This window comes from Stegodyphus dumicola, chromosome 8 (assembly GCF_044657685.1).
Source record: "Stegodyphus dumicola isolate Sdum_Otavi_A_Nest chromosome 8, ASM4465768v1".
NCBI classification, from domain to species: domain Eukaryota; kingdom Metazoa; phylum Arthropoda; class Arachnida; order Araneae; family Eresidae; genus Stegodyphus; species Stegodyphus dumicola.
The window spans coordinates 56,732,899-56,754,844 of NC_140775.1; the positions used below are offsets into that span (position 1 = coordinate 56,732,899).

The 21,946-nt window shown below is 32.7% G+C and overlaps 1 long non-coding RNA gene across 1 annotated transcript in view; it reads left to right on the forward strand.

Moving 5' to 3' along the window:
• The window catches only part of LOC146995854 (uncharacterized), a 110,650-nt gene that overhangs the window by 20,418 nt on the left and 68,286 nt on the right, over nt 1-21,946 (forward strand). Inside the window, exon 2 of the long non-coding RNA XR_015042843.1 lies at nt 6,149-6,239. This is a non-coding gene — a long non-coding RNA (uncharacterized LOC146995854). The remainder of the gene's footprint in view (nt 1-6,148; nt 6,240-21,946) is intronic.

Here is a 21,946-nt window from a genome sequence, read left to right on the forward strand (position 1 = left end):
TGTATGTATGGGACGACCACCTTCCATCCAATGTTTCTGAGAATATAAACAAATTTTGGAATCTGAGAGTATCAGTAAATAAATATATAGAATATCGCCTCTCAAACGACCACTTCTGAAAGTGACCAATAGTTCTGAGATTATAAATAAATATTGATATTAAGCATTATTTCTATAAGACGACCATCTCTATATAAGACCAAAGTTTCTAGAATCTTGGATAGTCATCAGAGATGTATCTTTACTGCGAAATTATCGCACGACTGTAATTCAATATCAATAACAGATCGCGCGATTGAAAAACATTTTCTGTCCTGTAATTAGAGGGAAAAAATTTTCCTTATGAGGTATTTCTCCCGCTTTCCTAGCGTGCCTTCCTGGTGTAATAGTTCTGCACGCTAGGCCGGTATTTCAGAGGTCCATGGTTCGATTCACGGCGAAGGCGGTTGCTAATTTTTCATCTCTACGGCTTCCCAAAAAGAATCCTAATGTCTCTACAGTGGCGCCCGAACTAAAAAGGTGTTGGATGAGGTATATCCACACCCAGGATTTAGTGATTGGATCCCCTTAAAAAAAAGTCGGCCTTTAAAAAGAGAAGTAATATAAGGTATTTCTCCCGCTTTCCTAGCGTGTCTTCGGCCCACCAGCGGCCGAGCGGTAAAGTCGCTGAACCCTGGTAGTGCGATCCGAGGTTCGAATCCCGCGAATGGGCTGGCTGCATGGGTGTTTTCGTGGTTTTCCCCACGTGTAACGTGTATACGAGCCACTTTCCCTTAGAAAGTCTTCCACGAAGACATCCCTCCCCTTAGGCAGATAGCCCTAGTGTGCTTTGCCATAATTAAATACACCACCACCACATCTAGCGTGTCTTCGTGGTGTAGTGGTTCTGCACACTGGGCCGGTATTCCAGAGGTCCGTCCTTCGATTCCCGGCGAAGGCAGTTGCTAATTTTTCATGTTTCCTGCTTCCAAAAAAATACCTAATGTCTCTGTACCCAAATTTAAAAAAAAAAAAATCGTTTCCGTAATTATATATATATATATCTAATTTTACCTATATTTGCAGTAGGGTTTGTAATCTGTAAGTAATTATACATGTAATTTATACATTTTTTATAAAAAAAAAATATGTTATTTAGAATTTTGCAAATATTCTAGAAAATGCTAATCCATTGAAAAAAATCTTTTCCATAACTAAATAAATTTTTAAAAACGTCAGAAAAAATAGCAGTTAAAATTAATAACAAAATAACAAGAATAAATCATCAATCATATCAATATTTTTAATGTACAGCATTTAGAAACAACTTAGTAAAATACATATCTATAATAATAAAAGCAAGTGTAATGTGTCTGTCTGTCTGTCTGACCGAGCTCTCCAGCCAAATCTATCGCACGCAGGGACCTGGAATTTTTTATACGGAAGCACAAAGGGGCTGGCCACCAGACCTCGAAGCCCGATTTTCGATTTTTGAATTAGAAAAATTTTAAAAAAATTATTTATAATTAATTAATGACGGTTTTTTTGACTCACTGATATTATTATTTGTTTTCAAATAACGTTCGTTTGTAACAATTGATTTCTTTATTCTAGCGTTAGTTTGCTGTTTTGACGATACATTAAATCGATTAATTACAATTCATTTCTTTTTTGTAGCTTGTGGGGGGGGAAGAGAGAGAGACAGTCTACATGTCCTACACTACTATTCCTGCGCTATTCACTTATCTGCATTTTCTAAATGCACGGGCAACGCCGGGCGGGTACACCTAGTGAAAAATAAAATAATGTGCAAGCTTCAGATGTGCAATATCAAAAAATTAAAACTGGTAAATTTAAGAACAAATATCCTCAAAATGTTTGACAACGAAAGTCCTCCGGACAATGCAGAATGAATGTCCTCAGGATGTGAAATTGGTGAACTCCTCAGGACATCTGAGAATCAACATCTTCAGGACATCCTGTCATATCCCGGGACATAGCGACTTAAATAAGACATCCTCAGGATGTTAAATTACGATCTCCTCAGGACATCTGAGAATCAACCTCCTTAGGACATCCTAAGTATGTCCCGGGATATTGCGACTTAAATAGGACATCCTGAGGATGTTTTGTGCTATGGGGGAAAGAATAGTCAAACAATATTTCTAAAATTAATAAAAATAATAATGAAAAGAATAATAAAATCAAAATCTAATAAATAATTTTTTCAAAGCTTTTATTCGTATTCTTAGTATAATTGCTATCCTTTAATTATGTATGTCTAACTATTTATAGTACGATTTTGTTGTATGCTATACATTATAGAGATAAATGTAATGGGACGATGAAGAAAACCACACTTTTAAAAGGGTCCAATGCAAGAAAAGGTTTGGGAATTTTTATTCTAGGCTATAGACCGGGATCTTTCAAACTGTGTTAATTGTACTACTAATGTAATATAATATCTTTCATGGAGCGATTTTTACACGAAAGATTTAAATGAAAGTTCACAATGAGTGTATAAGATAACCAACCAAAGATAAGGTACAAATATTGATACATGTTTTTACAAATATTTTTCATACTTAATAAGAACAAAAAAGCATATTACTCCTTAAATAGATTAAAATAATATAAATTCTTCGAAAAAAAATAGGATATGTTCTAGCACACTACAACATTTTAAAATGTTTGGTATGAAACGATTTAAAATATGCATGTTTATGAGTATATTTTCATTTTCATTAGTGAAAATCTCTTTCTAAATTCTAAAATAATGATACTTCTCCCTTTTTATTTTCAACGTTTCTTATTTTGTTAGTTAAAGAATTGAATAAATGTGTTAAATTTTAGAAAAAACTTCAAATATTTCCTGATTGGTTAAGGTAATCTGAAGTCATTTAAATGATTTGAGAAGGAAAAGAAAAATTAGAGATATTAAGAATATAAAAGGCGCTAAAAATTACATCTAATAAATAATAAATAAAATTCATGTATATGATAGAAAAATATTAAATCATAGTTAAAATTAAGAATGTGTTGAAACTCGCGAAAGTCAAAATGTGTGAAATAAGTAAAAAATTGCATTTGAAATTAAATAAAATATATGTATATGGTCAGAAAATATAAGAAATAAGTTAAAATTAGGAGTATGTTAAAAACTTGGAAGGTTAAAGTGTATATGGAAGAAGTTAAAAACTAGATTTAAAATTAAGTAATACAATAAATTAAAACGCATATTTGAATTACACCTGTAACATATAACAAATAAGTTAAAATTGAGAGTATGTCGTTAATAGGTATGACAAAAATTTCTATGTAAAATTAAATAAAGCAATAAAACTTAATGATATCAAATATTAAGATTTTGGAAAATAAATGTTATGAACAGAAACTATAAGAAATGCCTTAGATAGGAAACCAAAATTGTTTAAAACGTACATCTACAATTAAGCAGCGACGTTTTAAACGTACATCTACAATTAAGCAGTGAATATCTAAAATAAGAGGTGTTAAGGCTATATATGGCAGGAATTATGAAATAATATATCTCAAGAAAAATATAAAAGCTATGGTATTCCTAAAATTTAAGTTAAAGGTAACCACTGAAAAATAAATAAAAGATAATCTCTCATCAAAAAGTCCTTCTTATTTCGGCTCTTCCTTTTATCAGGTAACTGACGTATCAGCAATCCGCGTGCGTGTTTCGCCTGCGAACTTGCTCCGCTCTCCGCCTCCTTTTGCTGAACTTCTTGTTTCATATCACTATTATGGAGCCTCAAATAACAAAATTACGGGTATCATATTTCTACAAAAATATCCATTTTGACCGCTTTCGAATCCATTTTAACGATATTTTTGCGTGACATCTAAAATCTATATGTACGGACAGAAGAAAGAACTCGTTCTTCGAAAATGGATTCAGAAGAGAATTTTTCATGACGTATATATCTCACATAACTCAGTTCTATTGACCAATAACGCGCTAAACGTGTTCTTATACCTATCAAAACATTCTTCATTTTATTGCAAAATTTGGGAGATAGTTTAATTTTCTTGATGCATCATTCAGCATCGGAATGGAAATTGAAATTTTTTTGCCAAAAAACGCAGTTGTTCTACTGTACAAAATTAATTTCAAAGTAAAATATTGTGAATAGTAAGGTACTTGAAAATTAAATTTTAATCCTATCAAAATGCAGTTGGATGGAATTCAAGTGGAATGCAGCTATCAGATTGCAATTCTTAGAAATTCCATTATGATGTTATATCTAAGAAGAAATATAAATAAATGCCAATCCAACGAATAAAAAATGAAACACTTTGAGTAATTCCCCCCCCCCCAGTTATATAAATGCCTTTTCGCTGAACCCCAAATTATTTTTGAAAGAAACTTGGAATATCGTCCGAGAATTACTATTATATAAAAGTTTTCTTGACCAATTAAATTTTTTAAAATTAAAAAGATGTTTTATAGTAATTAGCATTTAATGTAACGAACTTATTATTTGAATTTCATTTTCTTACGAAACAGAGTTCCTGTAGAGAAATTGATAACAATGCAATTACATGGAAAATTTGAAGTGTAGCCTGTCAGCATAGTTTTGTAATTTTACTTAAGAATTAAGTTTCACAACAGGGTTTTAGATCTTTCAGTCTATAATTTTGATGTCAGAAATGCCAAAAATAAAGACAAAATGACGTGAAAGAATTTTTGGACTTCAATTCTAACTACGTTTTACAGATAAAAAAGTTGAGCAACGCAATTCAATTTGATGGAAAATCTTAAGGGGGAAATCTAGAATAGGAAAAACAAAGAGAAATAGTAAGTTTTGTAAGAAAATATCTTGAGAAGAAGAAGTATGAATTAAATACAAAAATATCATACTCGAAATTACTTATAATCTAAAATTACAATATTGCTAGAAACTTGCAGGCATTTCAATTTATTAACGGAAATGAAGAATTCTGAAACAGAATGCAAATTGCGGGTTAGTATTAAGTAAACTGTTTATAAAAATAAGTTTTTAGCATATGATTGCTTTACTGTAAAACTGTGATATGCGACAAGTCTTTTAACATATCGAAGAGTAGTTATTGTAGTCAGTATAAAAAAATTCGGATCCAATTTAAACAGATGTTGTTGCCAATTGGCGATGGATAAGAACTTCTTTTCAATTTTGATGTTAAAACGGTAAGTATAGAAATGTAGCGTTAAATTAATTATTTAAAAATAAATTTATTGGACTTTTTAACAGTGCTTACAACAGTTGTTTGTAATATTTTACATCATGAGTGTCATAAAAATGTTTCTCATAACATAACAGATCGGTTGCAAGATTTCTGTTCTTCATACAATTTGTTATCGTCTGCAATAAAAATAATATCTAATAGTTACGATGCCGTTTGTAATAACATATGAATTACAAGCATTTCTATGTGTTACGTTTTTATTACTTTGTAGAGACATTAGATATTTTTTGAAAGCAGGAGATGTGAAAAATGAATAATGCCCTCGCCGGGACTCGAACTACGGACTTCTCGAATACGCGCCGAGTGTGCGGACCATTACACCGCGAAGGCATGCTAAGAAGGTGGCAGAAATACCTTATATACTCCCCTTTTAAAGAGCGATGAGGATTAGGGGACCCAGTCGCCAAATCCTGGTGGTGGAGAATCATCATCCACCACCTTTTTTTTATTTCGGGCGCCACTGTACAGACATTAGGTTATTTAGAAGTAGATGAGATAAAAAATGAGCAATGCTCTCGCCGGGGCTCGAGCCACGGATCTCCCGAATATATGCCGAGTGTGCTATGACTATTATACCACGAAGGCATGTTAAGAAGGCGGGAGAAATACCTTATAACTTAATTCAAATGATACTGTAGAAGTCAAGCGGTATTTGTGTTTTTTTAATATTTTGATTTATATCCTTTTATTTTCTAAAGTGAAATTCAGAAACCCATGCTATAGCACTTAAATTCTCTTTAGTAAAATTTTTTTATTTATTAATAAAGTTTATTTTGATGATGAACGGGCAAGAGTAATATTATTTTTATTCGAGTATGGAAAGGAAATATTTGCATGTTCTTTTTTTTTAAATATTTTAATTGTTTATATATTTTAATTTATAAAAAATTTTGGAAATAAATCTTTTCTTTTTTAGGTGTTTTACTGTAAATCCCCCTCCCTTTCCAAAGTTCAGCTTTGTGTTATCGTGTACCAGAGATAAGACTATCTAATCAGCTTATAATAAGGTAATATCTGTTTGAAAATTATTAGAACAAATTTTTGTAGCAACAAACACAGAGGAAAAACCTAAAGAATAATCCATCGGCAAGAAGATGTAAAAATCGCGCTTTAGTGGAGGGTAAAAACTATATTAGTTTAAAATTTTATTGTATTTTAGCATCTTATAAAAATCTTGGGCAAATTTCATGCTTCTTTCTGGAAAGCAAAGGAAGCTATTACGCCTATTTTTATTAATTATTGTTTAATACTTTACCCCATGAGCATTTTCCGTCGATCGCAATTAATAATTCGAAAGCTCAGATAATTTCATGGACTTTGAAACTCAGATGAAAACTTAATAGATTGAACATATAAATAAAATTTTTAATTTTTTAATTTAAATTGTTTCGTTTACAGAGATGAATGTGAAAGAAACGAAGCCCTTTTTCATTGCCTAGCCAAATATTAAAATGTAACTTCCTTTTGATTTCATTGTTCAGCTAACCTGTCTTTTAGTTTTAGGAAAAGTATGTCGAATATAGTTTCAGATTTAAGATCCTATATTACATTTAATGAACAATATCGCAAGGAAACTAACTATGTGTCTCAAAAATTTCAGTGATCGCACTGGATATTTGTTGCTTGTTTCACGAATATTATTTTAAACTTAAACATTTTAACATTTTTCAGTTGTTGATAAATTAAAATAGCAAATGTTTGGTATTAATTAATGTAATTTAATTCTTGTGATGTATTTATTGTACTTACAGTGTTTTTTATATAAATACAAACATGTTCAAATTTAACTCAAGTTTTTAATTGTTAATACCTATGTTTTACCTACTCATTTTATAATTCCAATGCTTTGCAATCCCATTAACCAGTTCTTGTTCATTTATAGATGCAAAGAATATATTGAATGGCATCCGATTTATTAATTGAAAACATTTCGGTGAAATGATGTATTCAGCTTATGGAAATAGGCTACCCGGTTATTACTGTTGCGAGATAGAAACTTTTCATCATATACCAATGTAAAGATGCCCGTACATTTAAGAAAGAGTTTTAAACTTGAAAAAAAAAGCTCCCTTGAAGGTGCAGATATCTTTACACCTAGGCATTCTTGTAAAAATCTGTGTCTTGGCTAACAATGGCTGAATTGTATAAAACTGCCGATTCCTTAAATAACGGACACTTTGCTGGCAAGACAGAATTTATCCACTTTTACACTGCTGAATAAAGAATTAGACTAAACGATGATGAAGTATGATATTTAAACGATGATCAAACTATGAAGCATCGAATAGTCTGATGACAAAGCATTATTTTGGCTCCTCTCAATGACCAGTTACGTATTTGTTTTTAATAAGTAAACGAAAAGTATTGCGTTTTTCTGACAGTTATAGGATACTTTGGGTTCCTCTTACAATTTTGGAGCCATGGACTACTACCATTTAAGTTTAGGTAGTAGCTTTGGATTATCTGTTACAGTTGTGGAATCGAATCTTTAGTCAACCGTGCTCTAGGAGTGAGGCATGTCTTACTCATTTAGCAGGTGCATCTTGGGCCATGTTCTCAAGACGTGGAGGGCAAAATGTTCATTAATAAAGTCCTTCCACAACTAATGCCTAATCGGTAAGTGTTCATGAGTTTAAGGAGTGATTCCAAAATTTATTGAATTGGTGTCTATGAAAGGGCGTGTCTACGCATTGATAACTGCATAACAAATATAGACTGGTAAATACTTTTTTGTCAAGCCGCTTTTTACAGCTTGAGATTATAAACTATTTACATTTTCTAATATTATAGTAATATGAATGATATGACTAACTTTAGTTAGTTATATTTAGCTGTGAACGCTTAGTTATATTTAGCTATGAGATAATGTGGACAATCGACTTGGAAAAAGTAGGCAAATGAAGAAAAGTCTATGTTAAAAATGACCATAAAATGGGCATTAGTTCTGTCACACTAAACCATTTCCTCTTGAAATAAGCGTGATCAGTATCCCCATGACCCATACACGTGTATCTACCTGTCTGTCATGTATGAAGTGGAAAGTAAAGAAAGAAAGTCCGACAGACAGAGAAAGAAATTTCATATGAAACACTCCACATGCGGAAGTTTTTCTGAGTGGACACCATACGGCGCTCGCTTAATAACCTCCCCCAAGCACTCTCTTTACTTGAATTACCTTTCCAACATTTTTTTTTTTTACAACATTGACCAGAGAGTTTATTGACCTTCTAACTTCTAGCAGGTATGAGGGGTCTAATATTCCCTCTGCAGTAAGATCGTCTAAAGAGCAGACGACAGGCTTCTTCGAAAAGGGTCGTTTCTTTTTGTGCTGTGACCTAAAGCTGAGTAATTTCAGTCACGATTCTCGAGACAATTTTTTATTTGTAGATTTCATCTTTCTCAAGTGGCAACGGGTGCATAGATTTGAATGCTATACCGTGACAGGTACAGAGTCGTCGGCATCTTATCTTTGTGGAGAGGGAGGTAAAATGAGGTAAATTAACTCTGCTACGCTAGTGGGAGAGATTTTTGAAGTGTACAAGCATATGGATGACCTACAAAAAATACTCATTCATTGAATTTAATATGAAATTTTATACTTGAACCCCATACTCAAAGGAAACTTCATTTTTTTCGTGGGGGGGGGAGGTCATTCAGTATAGGTGCATAGCAATTTCCGGGGTTGATAACCTTTTTTCAAATTTTAATATATTGACACTTGAAATGTAACACAATAAACCTTCACAGAATAAGTCCTAAAATAACTCAGTTTGCATACGAATAGATGATTCTGGTTAAGCAGAGCATATGATTATGGTACAATATTATTTCAGCCTCTAAGTAGCTGCCATGGTGTCTGTAGCTTGAAAAGATGAGATTCAATAAATTAAATCATTTTGTTTTCTGTTGAGCAAAAAACTGCGAATTAGAGATATATGCTTTAGAAATTGTAACATTTATGAAGTCATTGCAGTATTTTTTAAATAGAAAATTAACGCACTTTTAAACAAACTCTTAGTTTGTCATTTATAATATTATATAACTGTATTTCGGCTGGGTCACAAACCTGTGTTTTCCTCTTTTATAAACAGCTATCAGGGATGTGAAAATTCTTCCACGGGAACATCGTTCTAAAGGCAGAAAAAATTTCACATCTTTATTGAAATAAATTATTTAAGTAAAACTGTTTTCCGGAATCTTAGTTAATATTTGTGTCTCTTGAAATACCCTAAAGAACATTTTATTTCAAAGCAATTCGAAAGAGGATAAATTTTGATGCTCTAATATTTCAGAAAGTTGAACAGTTTTAACATTTCTGAAAAGCAACAGGATCTAGTTTCTTGCAAGCGAAATGATTTCGAATTTTTGATTGATTCTGACACCCTATAAAGCGTAAGATACTGGATAATCAACACTAAACAAAAAATTTAAGAGAAACCGATGCGTCATAAAACAGAGGACTTAGCCAGCTGTTCTGGTAAAAAGGAAATGCTTTTGAAATTATTTCAAATATTTCGAGACGCCACACCTTCTTATGCTCTCAGATGGTACTCGCGAACACAGCTCTAGGGAAAATTTCTGAAAAGGCTTTTTTTCCCCCTTTTCTAATTTTTCTTAACGACGGGCTCTTTTGTTATCTAAAGTAATTAATTACACAAGGGTATCAGCCTTCCTAAACATGAAGACGCTCCTAATTAAGTTCTCGAAACACTCCTGAAGAAGATATATTGGTTCATTAAAAAAGTTATGTCGTATTTGCAACAGTAGATTTCAGCACAGATATCTTTAAAAAAATAACGTACGGAAAAAATAACTTGTACGGAATATTAAATTATACGCATTTTTTCCTGCATTTCGTTTAAACTTATTTCCTCCAATTTCATTAGAGATGTATCTCTTATTCAATTAATTCAATTCTCACTTCGCGACAAGGCAAAAATATATGAAACCTCAAAGTATTTTTATTAAAAATTGAAAAATAGAGAAAAATATAAAACATAAATACAGTTAAAGCAATTTAAAGAACAATTTTTACAATTAGAATTAGAATTTCTACTCAAAAACGAGCAATTCGGCCAGCGGGCAACAAGGCAGATTTTTCGGTGCACAAAACTGAAAGTTTACTTTTGGTCTCACTCGGCAAAAAGACACTGAAGGCGTAGCAACTGACTTAATTTGTAGTGGAAGCTATGCTGAGTCAATATATGGTATAATTTAATAACTTAAATGATAATTCCAGAGTGGATAAAGCATGATTTAATTCACAACAATAAAAGAAGACATTATCTTTGTTGATGCGAAGCTTAGTTTCTTTAGATTGGCAACAAATCCGCTATTCTGCTAAGTTTCAAATGTAGACAAATATGGCTACTATGGTAAAAAAAATTAGGCTTAGCTGCACTTAAACAACTTTTAAATTGTTGATAATTCTACAAATATTGCATGCAGGTTAACTAAAGGCATAAAAACCTTAACTGGAAGATAAGGACAGCATAATTCAATCATTTTTAAAGCAAATAATGCACAATTTACCAACATACGTGATAAGTGATGAGGGATCGGAACACTGTCCTTTTACCACAGTGGTTAATCAGTACAGCACCACGTTCCCCATTACCTAGAGAACAGCATTAACATATGTAAGTAGTATTGTAGAGACTCGGCGCGTATTCTAGAGCTCCAGGTTCGAGTACCAGCGAGGACATTGCTCATTTTTCACGTTTCCTGCTTCAAAATATCCTAATGACTCTATATAAATTTGTCTGGTATCTTTTTCTCTTGCAAGCAGTGAATAGTTTACGGTTCACTTTCAGAACGTTTACAACATAAAAAAACAGAACGGCTAAGCAATAGCGTTGTCTTATTAGTTAGTTCCTTACGTGGCCAAATTTTAAAAACTGGAATTATTTCATTCATCCATGGGCTACTAAAAGTTTGTATCATATTCCAATGCCAATTTTCCTGGCTCATTCCTGGTGTTTCATTTTCTTTTTTGTTAGAGGCCGCTCAGCTAGAATTTTCAAATTTTTATCAATCCCGAATCTTAAAAGTGCCCATTTTCTTGCTCACTTTTGCTGTTTCATCTTCAATTTTTATTAGAGATTAGGTGAATCCTAATTTTTCTCAATTTCAGATTTTAAAAAGGCTCACAAATCATTCGAGTATTAGAATGGTAATAAGTAGAGCGGGAGCTTCTACCTGATGCTAGAAGTTTAAAGCAAATTTCGAATTTGTGTTTAAGGCAAAGTTTTTAAGAATACTGTTTTTTAAAATGCATCTGTGTTTCTTAAAATGAAAATTAAATTTAGTAAACGAAGAGCATAGTTAAAACTGTTGAATCTTTAGACTCGTTGTTTATGCAATTTATCAAAAAATATTTAGTAACAGCTTAAATTTTCTTAAACTTCTTCACGCTCTTCTTAAATTAAAACAAGAGAGAGAATTATTTCGAGAGTAAATGCAAATAAACATGGCTAAACATGGAGGGCTCAATTCTCTCACCAAAATTAAGCGTGAGGCAACGAATAAACCAAGGTGATTATTGGTGATGCAGTTCTACTAAAATTACAATATCAGTGCTCTCGTTTTTTTAATGAATGTTTTTATTGCGTGTCATTAATCTTTCTAAGCTTTTGAATTAAGACTATCGACTAATTTTTAGACTAGGTTTCAAAAGATTTGTGTGAGAAAAAAGAGAAAAAATTTGAATTTTCGGAGGGAATTTTCGAATTCTCCAATCTTTCGCAGGATTCGGGAGATTAAGAGGTTCGAATTTTCAATTCCTAATCTTAATTTTCTTGTTTTATGCTATACGATTGTTTTATGCCGAGTTAAATCATTAACTGAAAGTATTATGGTTTTCAGTTTCACCATACTTGATCTTCTGCAACAAATTTTCTTTCACTTATATTTTGAAATTCTATAACGCAGAAATGAAATCTGTGATGATTTCGGCCAATTCTGTTATGTCTTCACTAACAAAACTTTTCACTATCATAATATTTCTCCCGAAACGAGAATCTTCTCTAAAACTTTATCTTGATTCCAAGCCGTAGCGATGACATTCAAAGCAACGGAACTTGTTAAGCTTCTCCCTTAAAACACCGAAGTATTTTATATACGATATTCTCAAAGTAGCAGTCTTGGAAAGTTATTCCAAAATGTTATTTCGGTTAGAAGAGTAATCTACAGATGATATGCAGCATCGATTAAGTTTTATACGGACAACTGGATTTCCATTGCACTAAAGATTTTAGCTATACATATAAGGTACTTCTCCCGCCTTCTTAGCATGCCTTCGTAGTGTAGTGGTCAGCACGCTCGGCGCGTATTAGATAGGTCCGTTGTTCGAGTGCCGACAAAGGTATTGCTCATTATTCACTTCTTCTGTTTTCAAAAATGCCTAATGTCTCTACATACAAACTGAAAAATCTTATTACCAAGTCAGAGCCTCCTCTACTGATTGTGTAATACGTGCATTTTCCCAGAATGCCGAGATTAGAAGGCAAAAAACTTCAGCTAAATTGTTAAATAAATATTTAGTTAACTTGCAAAGGAGATTTCAAAATATATTAGTAAATGAGAAGGTAAAATTCCTACGGCTGATTCTGCTGTAAGTATTTTATTTAAAAATCACAGCCTTCTGTAAGAAAACTATAAACACACTCCTATTTTCTTTGAAATGTTATTGTAGGATATAATTAAAATAAAATTAATAGCTCTGCAGACTTAAAACTAATTTTTATTAATGGAAATAGCTACAGGGGTTGGACAAAAATATGGAAACACCTTTAAAAAAAACATGTTTCTTTGCTTAATATGGTGTAGGAAACCCGTTGGCATCCAAAACAGCTTGCAGTCTTCTCGGAATGGATAAATACAGTTCCTGTATGTTTGCCAAGGGAATATTATACCATTCTTCCTGCAAAACGGTGGCAAGTTCAGATAACGATGTTGGCGGTGGATAACGAGAACGCACTTTCCGTTCCAATGTAGACCACAAAGGTTCGATAATATTCAGGTCTGGTGACTGTGGTGGTCAGGGAAGATGGGACAACTCATCCTCGTGCTCAGAAAACCAGTCCTGGACAATGTGAGCTGTGTGAACAGGGGCTTTGTCGTCTTGGAAGACACCATCACCATCGGGGAACAAAGTTTGTACCATGGGATGAACTTGATCGGCCAAAATGTTCACAAAGTCTTGGCAGTCATGTGCTCTGACACAGTTATCATGGGGCTAGCAGAGAACCACGATATGGCTGCCCAAACCATAATAGAACCCCCGCCATGTTTCACTCTTGGCAACAAGCAGTCTGTATTATAAGCTTGAGATGGCGTTCTCCAGACGTAAACTCGGCCAGAAGTGGGAAACAATGTGAAAGAAGACTCGTCAGACCATATTACTCGCTTCCACTGCTCTATAGTACAGGCCTTTATGACTTAAACACCACCTTTTCCTGTTACGGGCATTAGCATCACTGATGAGTAGCTTCTCGATTGCAGCACGGCCAGCAATTCCCTGTTTATGAAGCTCCCTTCTAATTGTTTTGGTACTCGCAGGGTTCGGTAACACAACATTCATTTCAGCAGTAATTTTTGCAGCTGTGGTCTTATTTTTCGTCTCAATTGCCCTTAATGATCGTCTGTCACGATCACTCAGGACACACTTTCGTCCGCGCTCTGATTTAGCAGATGATGTTTTTCCGCATTTCAAATATGCGGAATAAATCTTCGATACAGTACCTCTTGAAACACTAAACACCTCGGCTACCTTGATTACGGAAGCATCTACCATACGTGCTCCAACAATTTGCCCACGTTCGAAGTCTGTTAACTCTGACATAATGCAATGACAACCTCACATAACAGTACTCCGACTACAACTGAACTGTTTAGCACATTTACGAAGTTGTATAGGTGGCGTCAGTAGTCAAAAACGCCAGCGCCACCTACATATTTCATTAAAATCAATCTTTCTTTTCAAACATGCATTTCACAAGGTGTTTCCATATTTTTGTCCATCCACTGTATATTACTTGATAGAATATTAAACAAAAATACGTATTTTCAAACACTTGGCTTTAAATAAAATTATTGATTGGTTCATGGGAATATCAGATCAGTCCACGATACCGAAACCTTGTTCATATTATCAGCCGCATTTCTGCTGAAATATTCTTAACATTCTTTGGGCTAGGCATGCTATAAACAACACCCACCATCAGAAATGTCTAAAATGAATGTCGCTGCGTATTACAACTTCGCAGAGGTCTCCTTAAACAGCTGGACTTCAAACCTGATACGAATAAATTAAAAGTTCTCGCAAGGAAGGTTAAAGAGATAAAAGTAGCTCAAGGTGAACACAGAGATGAGCTAAAATTCTTTTTAACAACGATAAGGGTCACAAATCACAAAATCTTTGAGTCTTTTTGCTTTTAAAACAGTCGCTTTTTATGTGCATGAGATGTATTTTCTATAAACTTAGACATTTATTAACTTTTGGTAATATCCTTATGTAACTTCACTAAAATGCAGTAACATTTTTCTCATCTAATTCTCGCTAAGAGTTGTATTTTTCAACATCGTAATGCAGAAAACAACTATATAGCGAATGTTAATGAATTAATAGACAGCAAATGGCTGTTAGCGAATAATAATCAACTAGCTTCTTATTTCCGGTGGATGAACTACGTGAAGACCATCACATAATCAGAGCATTATCACTCTTCCTTCCGCACTTCTTCATGATTTGATCGGAAGTACGTCCGGCTGACAAGCGAAAGATCAGAAGTTCGAATCCCGGCTATGGCACTGAACATTTTTACGTTCTCTGCTTCACAAGCTTACTGATTTTACAAAGTAAGCAAAAATATATGTGTTTCTCGAAGCGTATTTATAATTCAATCAAGCTCGCCCGTGTCGCCAAGTGAATTATTCTTAGCTTAAACTGAAAAAGATAAGCAAAAGTTAAATTTTTGAATTTCTTTGTAAATTTCCCACCAGATTTTACAAAATTTAATATTTACGCATAATTTGAATCATAGAATCGAAATATGAAAAAAGAAAAACTGGTATGTTATTTCAGAAAAAGTCCGATTTTGTGTCAAAATACCTATGTTAGAAAAATGCTATATATAAATCTAATACATATCTTCAATCTCGCTTTCGAGGCGTTAAAAACGCAATTTGAATTTCTTCAATAGGCCCACTAGAACGGGAGATATAGACTGTCCGCCCCCCCTTTTTTTCCGCGGTGTGCATGAGGGATTTGAGAGGCACAAGAGGCTTAGGTCGAATTTCGTTGCTAGGTAACAGGACCTTACATCGTCAAGGACACAGGCATGAGGATTTTGTCTAAATGATTTCGCTGAGTCAGCCGCACAACTATCCCTGATTACGGCTTCAAACCTGTCCCGCAGAAGTGATCAGAGCTAATGACTTTTAAACCTTAGGACTCTGACAATAATGATGGTTAGACCGTCGTGTGAATGTTCTCTTTAGGGCTACCTACCCTGGGATACTTTAGTGAAAGACTTTCTAAACTACATATATCCTCTTTCTAGATCAGAGGTATCTAAACTTTTGGCTTTCCTCGGCCACAATAGAAGACGAAAAATTTTGAACCATACAAATTATTTCTAATAGCAGCGGCAGCTTGTGACGTCCAAAATATGAGACTCACATAATTGCTTAGGTTTAACTGAAAGTTTTCAATTTGCTCAAATTTGAGCTCTGAAAGAAATTTTTTGAATTTCACCTCTAGGAGAGAAATATGAGGGTCTGACCGCGTTAGTTCAAATTTGATCAGTATATAATAAAGCGCATATGTAGAAAAATTTTAAATGAATCAATGATTCGCTTGATACCAGAGCCTTGCCTAGGTACTATTTCCTAAGATAAAGAAGTAAATGGGCCCTCGATGAAATCAAATTATCTATATCTGTATAATTTTGCATTCAACAAAGATAACTAACTAAATCCATCATAACTCTTATAACAGTTCTTAATTGTGACTTTATATATTTAGAACATAGCATATGTAATAATTTACAAATTTTAAATCAAAACGTCAAAAAGTAATCTTTTTTGATAACGCTGACATATTATAAACAGTAATATTACAATTAATAGGAAAAAAAAAACATTACATTCATATTCAAACCTTTAAGCCCAAACGGGCTATTAACCTCGAAACGCGATTTGGCGTGGTTCGCTTTAAGTGCGTTGTTTCACTTTCTTGTCGAGTCTGTTCGAAAAAACGTAAGATATTATTCTTTCATACTTAATCAGTCTTAATCAACAAATTAAACTATCTGAAAGCAACAGACGCTGCTTTTAAAGATTTTTGTTTACTTTTTAATCTGCTGATTTACATAAAAATGCATTTAATTCATAATATAGCGAATTAAAAAAAATAAAACATTTTTATTGATTTAAATAAAAATGCATCTAATTCACGACATATCTAATTAAAATATTAAAGATTTTTGTAGGATTACGCTATATATTTTTTAATTTTTAAATATGCAGAAGATATATAATGTTTCATGTTAGTTTAAATGGATAATCATCTAATATACTATAAAATGTTTCCCTAGTCCACCTGGGCCATTTCTATCAATAATTTCTGCAGATAAACCATTTTAAACATTAAAAATGCCCTTCTGGGCGAACGTTAAAATTTGAACCTTTTCAGGTGGGAAAAAACATCGCGAACGAAAACGTCGCGGAGAAAACAACGCAAGGAGTCGAAAATGTCATTGTACAAAACATTGTAAGAAAAAAGAAAGCAAGGAGAAAACATCGTAGTTATACAACATCATAGTATAAAATACTGTCGTCGAAGATAAAGTGGTTCAAAAACTTCGCATTTTAAAAACACTGTCGTCTAAAATGTCCTTGTTAAAAATAAAACACCTACAGCTCATCGCATGACGATAACATCGCATACATACGATATCAGGCTTTAACAGTTGTAAATACATATTAGCAGAATAATTTGTGAGTGCAAGAAAGAATGAGGAATATTTTCTTTTATATTTTTAATTAACTAATAAACCTTTGCTGAAAAATTAAGAAGGAAACTTAATCATTCTAAAAACAAAAATGAGTACAAAATTAATGGTACTTGTAGCAATTAACATAAATATGATAATTAATTAAACAATATTAATAAAGGTAACTATGTGCAGTTACTCATTTTCCTTTTTCTATTCTTTTTCAGACTATATTTTTCATAAAAATAACATTAAAACTTTATAAAGGAGATTAATTAATTAATGACCTTTATTAGTTAACTATATAAGTTTAAAATTCTGTTAACTGCTAGCATTATTTTTCTACTCATTTTCAGTTCTTGAATGCTTAAATTTTCCTTTTCACTTTTTTCAGCTAAAAAACTTGCTTTTGGGCACATGAGCGTCGTGGATTGGACATTTCTGTTTTAAACTGACTCGTTACGTTTCCAGTCGAAATTTACTGAACCAGTATATGTACCATTTCAATAGCATCCAATATTCTGTTGCATACCGTTATCCCTCTAAATTGGTGCAACTTAGTTGACTTCATTTATTGCACCCAGGAAAATTTACAAAAGTATCTATACAGCTAATTTGTTTAACCATCGACCAGCAGACGCGATTCTTTTCCGGTGTCCCTAGCTATGCTCTCTTATATTATCATCAATGCGTTCTTTAGTTTCATATGTAATGGTCTGTTGGTATGTCTTCTGAATTCTAGGGAAAGCTTGCTCCCTTAGCCTTTTAAGAAAAAGTAAAAATATCTTTTAGTAAATGAGTGTGGACATTTTTAACACTTAATAATCAAACTAAGTAATGAGAATACATATATCTTTCTTTTTACTTCATCATCTACATATGTGAAATTTTAATTAACAACTTGTTCCACCTTCTTTTCTTCAGACTCTCAGTTACATAGACAAACAGTTACAATTCCCATTTATTTTATTGCCAATTACGACTACCGAATGATTATTCATCGGCAGTCCGGTCGTCATGATTTATTTTGGGGTTGGGTAATTTACATTAGCTTTGACTACCAAAGACATGACATCCCCAGATTTAGAGATAATATGCATAAAAATAAATTTCTTCGACTGCTCATGTGATTGCGTAATGATTACTTGGCTAAAGTGCCGCTAGATGTCATTGGTGAATGTGTCAGGTATTCTCGAGATACTAACGATGAATAGTAATAGGAATAACTTCAGAAATAGAATTAATGTGATAGCTTTTTGAGTAAACAAGTGTGATAAGATCTGAAAAGTTATTGCGATGTTATACGGTGAAGTCATAGACGGAAATGATACTTGAATGTTTTACCTTCTATTTTTAAATTTTAATAGCTTTTCCTCTCCGTATTTAATGAACAGAAAGGCAAATAAAAATTAACCTTTTGAGAAACCTCTAGTAAGTATTTGTAAACGTAGAATATCTAAGAAAATAGAAAGTAATCTTAAAACCACGCCTTATAATTACGAGAAGTATGTGGACTTCGATTTGTCTTGTTAATAACGATTTAAGAGGTTCTGAAAATGGTAGTATAAAATTTTACAATTCGATCTTCGAAAAAATACCTTTTTGTCAGAATGTTGAACAGAATTTTAAAATGGTTTGTTAAAAATAAATAAGGTACTTTATTGCAGATACTACTAACATACCTAGTATATGAATTTAATGACTCTTGTTACTTTATATAGTTTTCAAACACTGAAGCTATGTTCATAATAATGAATCTAAATAAATTCTATTAATACGAATTCATTAAATACGAATGTCATTGCTATTATAATGAAGTGTAATATAATTGTAATGTAACTGCTATTGTAATGTAATTCCGAATGTAATTCCTGAAGTTTGTATGGTATATAAATGAATAATCTAAAGTTAATAAAAGCATGACCTTTATTTCGGCTTCAAAGCGGCACGTGTAATGTTGTCTATAAAAACCGCCGGAACCTGAAATATACGGCAAAAAGAATGCATACGAAAACAGCGGTATTATTTGTTTAAAGCAAATAATTGTTATGCGCATGGTTGTCAGAGTTTGGTGATTTCTGAAAATTTGACGACTTCTGCTGAGTTTGATAGTACCAGCACTACAGAACATGAGATGGAAAATTATTCGTAAAATGACCAAAAATTCCATAATTTCTTTTACAAAATATGTGCTATAAATAAAAAAAAGGCAACAAAAACGACCATAAATACCTGCTAAAAATAAATATCGTGTGATGATAACATTAACATTAAAATCCCTCACTAAACACACAGATTCTTTCATTGATCTAAGCTTAAATTCGTCAAAAAAATGTGATTAAAATAAAAATCAAACAGTATCTGTTTTCCATTTTAAGGCTTTATAGCAGAGAGGAAGAGGATTTAAAGTATATTTTGTATCTCGCTTCTCATCATCAGCTGTCATTCAAAACTTTTAGAAATTTCGAAAAATTACCAGATTTTGCAATATTTTGCCTAATTTAGCCAAATTTCTAAACAAGATCTCCAAATTTCGAAAGAAATGTTCATTTTTTCAAGAACTATGATCAGTTTGGGAGCTATTATAGGTATAAAAAATTCTTGTCCTAAACATAATAAAACAGTACCATACGGTGCTCACATTTGCTTTCGAACACTTGTGTTTCCAGTTTTATTTGCAAATATTAGTAAATTACTAGCGAAAGAACTTCATCACTTTATAACTTAATCATCTTTTTTTTTTTTTTAAAGCCTGATTGTTTCTGGAAAAGTTATTCAAAGCATTTTTGATTTTAAAAAAATAGTTTATTCAAAAAATTCTGGAAATGAACTCACGTAAGTATTCAGACACTTTGAAAAAAGGGCTCATATTTTATAAAAACACGATAATAAAGAGACATTCAAGATTTTGTTGGATATCCTTTAGCTAAAATTACACTTTTCATGCATTCTGACATGGATTAAATAATTCTTTTCACGTAAGAATGTTTCGTTTTATTCCATTCCTCCGTAAGAATTGCTTTCAGTAGAGCTTTTGAAGAGTGATGTTTCCTTATTCTCCAACTCATTCTATATATTATGTTCGATAAGATTTAACTTCGGAGGATATGAAGGAGTTTTGACAACTTCAGGACAATTGCATAATAATCACAAGCGAACATTACCTGTATCTTTAGGTCGATATCTTGATAGAACTTGAATGCATTTTGAATTCTTGCACATGCTTTCAAGTGTTTATTAAGAATATTTTTTATACTCCTCCATATTATTTGCTATGAAAACTGTATTTCGCATCCCAGAGGCACGGAAACATTGCCAAACAACTATGACTCCACCCAGAACCGTGCTAAGAAATTTCTTCATCTGACGCAAAGAGATAAACGCGTGCCCCCGTATACTGTCAAATTAACTTTATCTGCATACATCTATATTTAACAAAGGCAACTATAAAAAAATAATATAACTCTTGCAATATTTTTATAAATATATATAATTTTTAAATGAGAGTATCTTTAAAATTTCCGATACACAGTTCCGCGCGCTGGAGATAAAAAAGTTTTTTTTTTCCCCCGTAGAGCGTTGCCATTGCTCGCTTTGAAATCCTTGAGTTTATTAATCAAAAATTGTTAAAGTTTTACAAAATATGAAATCGATAATAAAAAAATTCCAAATTTAAAATTTGGTCTTCCACATACCCATATTCGTAGGAGGATTACGTCATTCAAAATTCGATGGCTGTGTGTACCGTTGTTTTATCACAATGCGAGAAATATGCATACATTTATGCAGATTTTTTCATTATTTAATTTCTTCAAATATAATGCAGGACTCTAACATTTGGTGGCAACAGTTTGAAAAGTGAAACGGACATTTATAGTGATTCAACACAAAATCGCAAAACAAAAATAATAGTCCTTCAGGTATAAAGCGCCTTTGGACTAATAATATTTTTCAAAATCTGCTTTATTTTTTATGTTCCATACAATAATATATGAAAGTTTTTTAGGGCCAACAGAAAATTTTGCAATTTTTTATTTGTTTGACTATTTGCAATTTTCTATTTGTTTGACTTTTGTTTTCTATTTGTTTCGAGACTATTAGCGCAAACGGGCTAATAGTCTCGAAAAGCGATTTTGCGTAGTCCAAATGCGTTGTTCCACTTTTTAATTGAGTCTATTGCCATTCGCAAAAACGTAAGGTGTTATTCTTTAATGCTTGATCTGTGTGCTACTGATAAACAAACTAAGCTTTTTTAAAAGCTATAGATAAAATATGTAGAGTCTCACGTTCTTGGAAAGCATAAACTAAAGTGAGTCTCAAGCTGGATTTTAAGAGACTTATTATTACGTCCAGTAAGAAGACAGAGAACGTAAGAAGGGTGTATATGACCGTTTAATTAAGTACTCAGTTTAATAGAAGGCAATTCCGATGCTTAGAGAACCAGCCAGCATTTATGGTGTAACTCAAAATGATAGAAATTTAAATTAAAACTTAGATAAGTCGTAAGTTAGCCAAAGGCTACATAGAACTGATTAACGTACAAGTTGGCTCAGACCTGTACCGGCTTGACAAGCCCTATAGGCAAGACTAACGCAATGCCGAAGACAGACTGCTACAGTTTAAGTACTGCTACTAGTAACGTGGCGTTCAGCAGGCGGAACACGCTCTGATTAAACAATCTAAATTCTTTCTTTAAATACTATCTCTTTCCTTTAAAT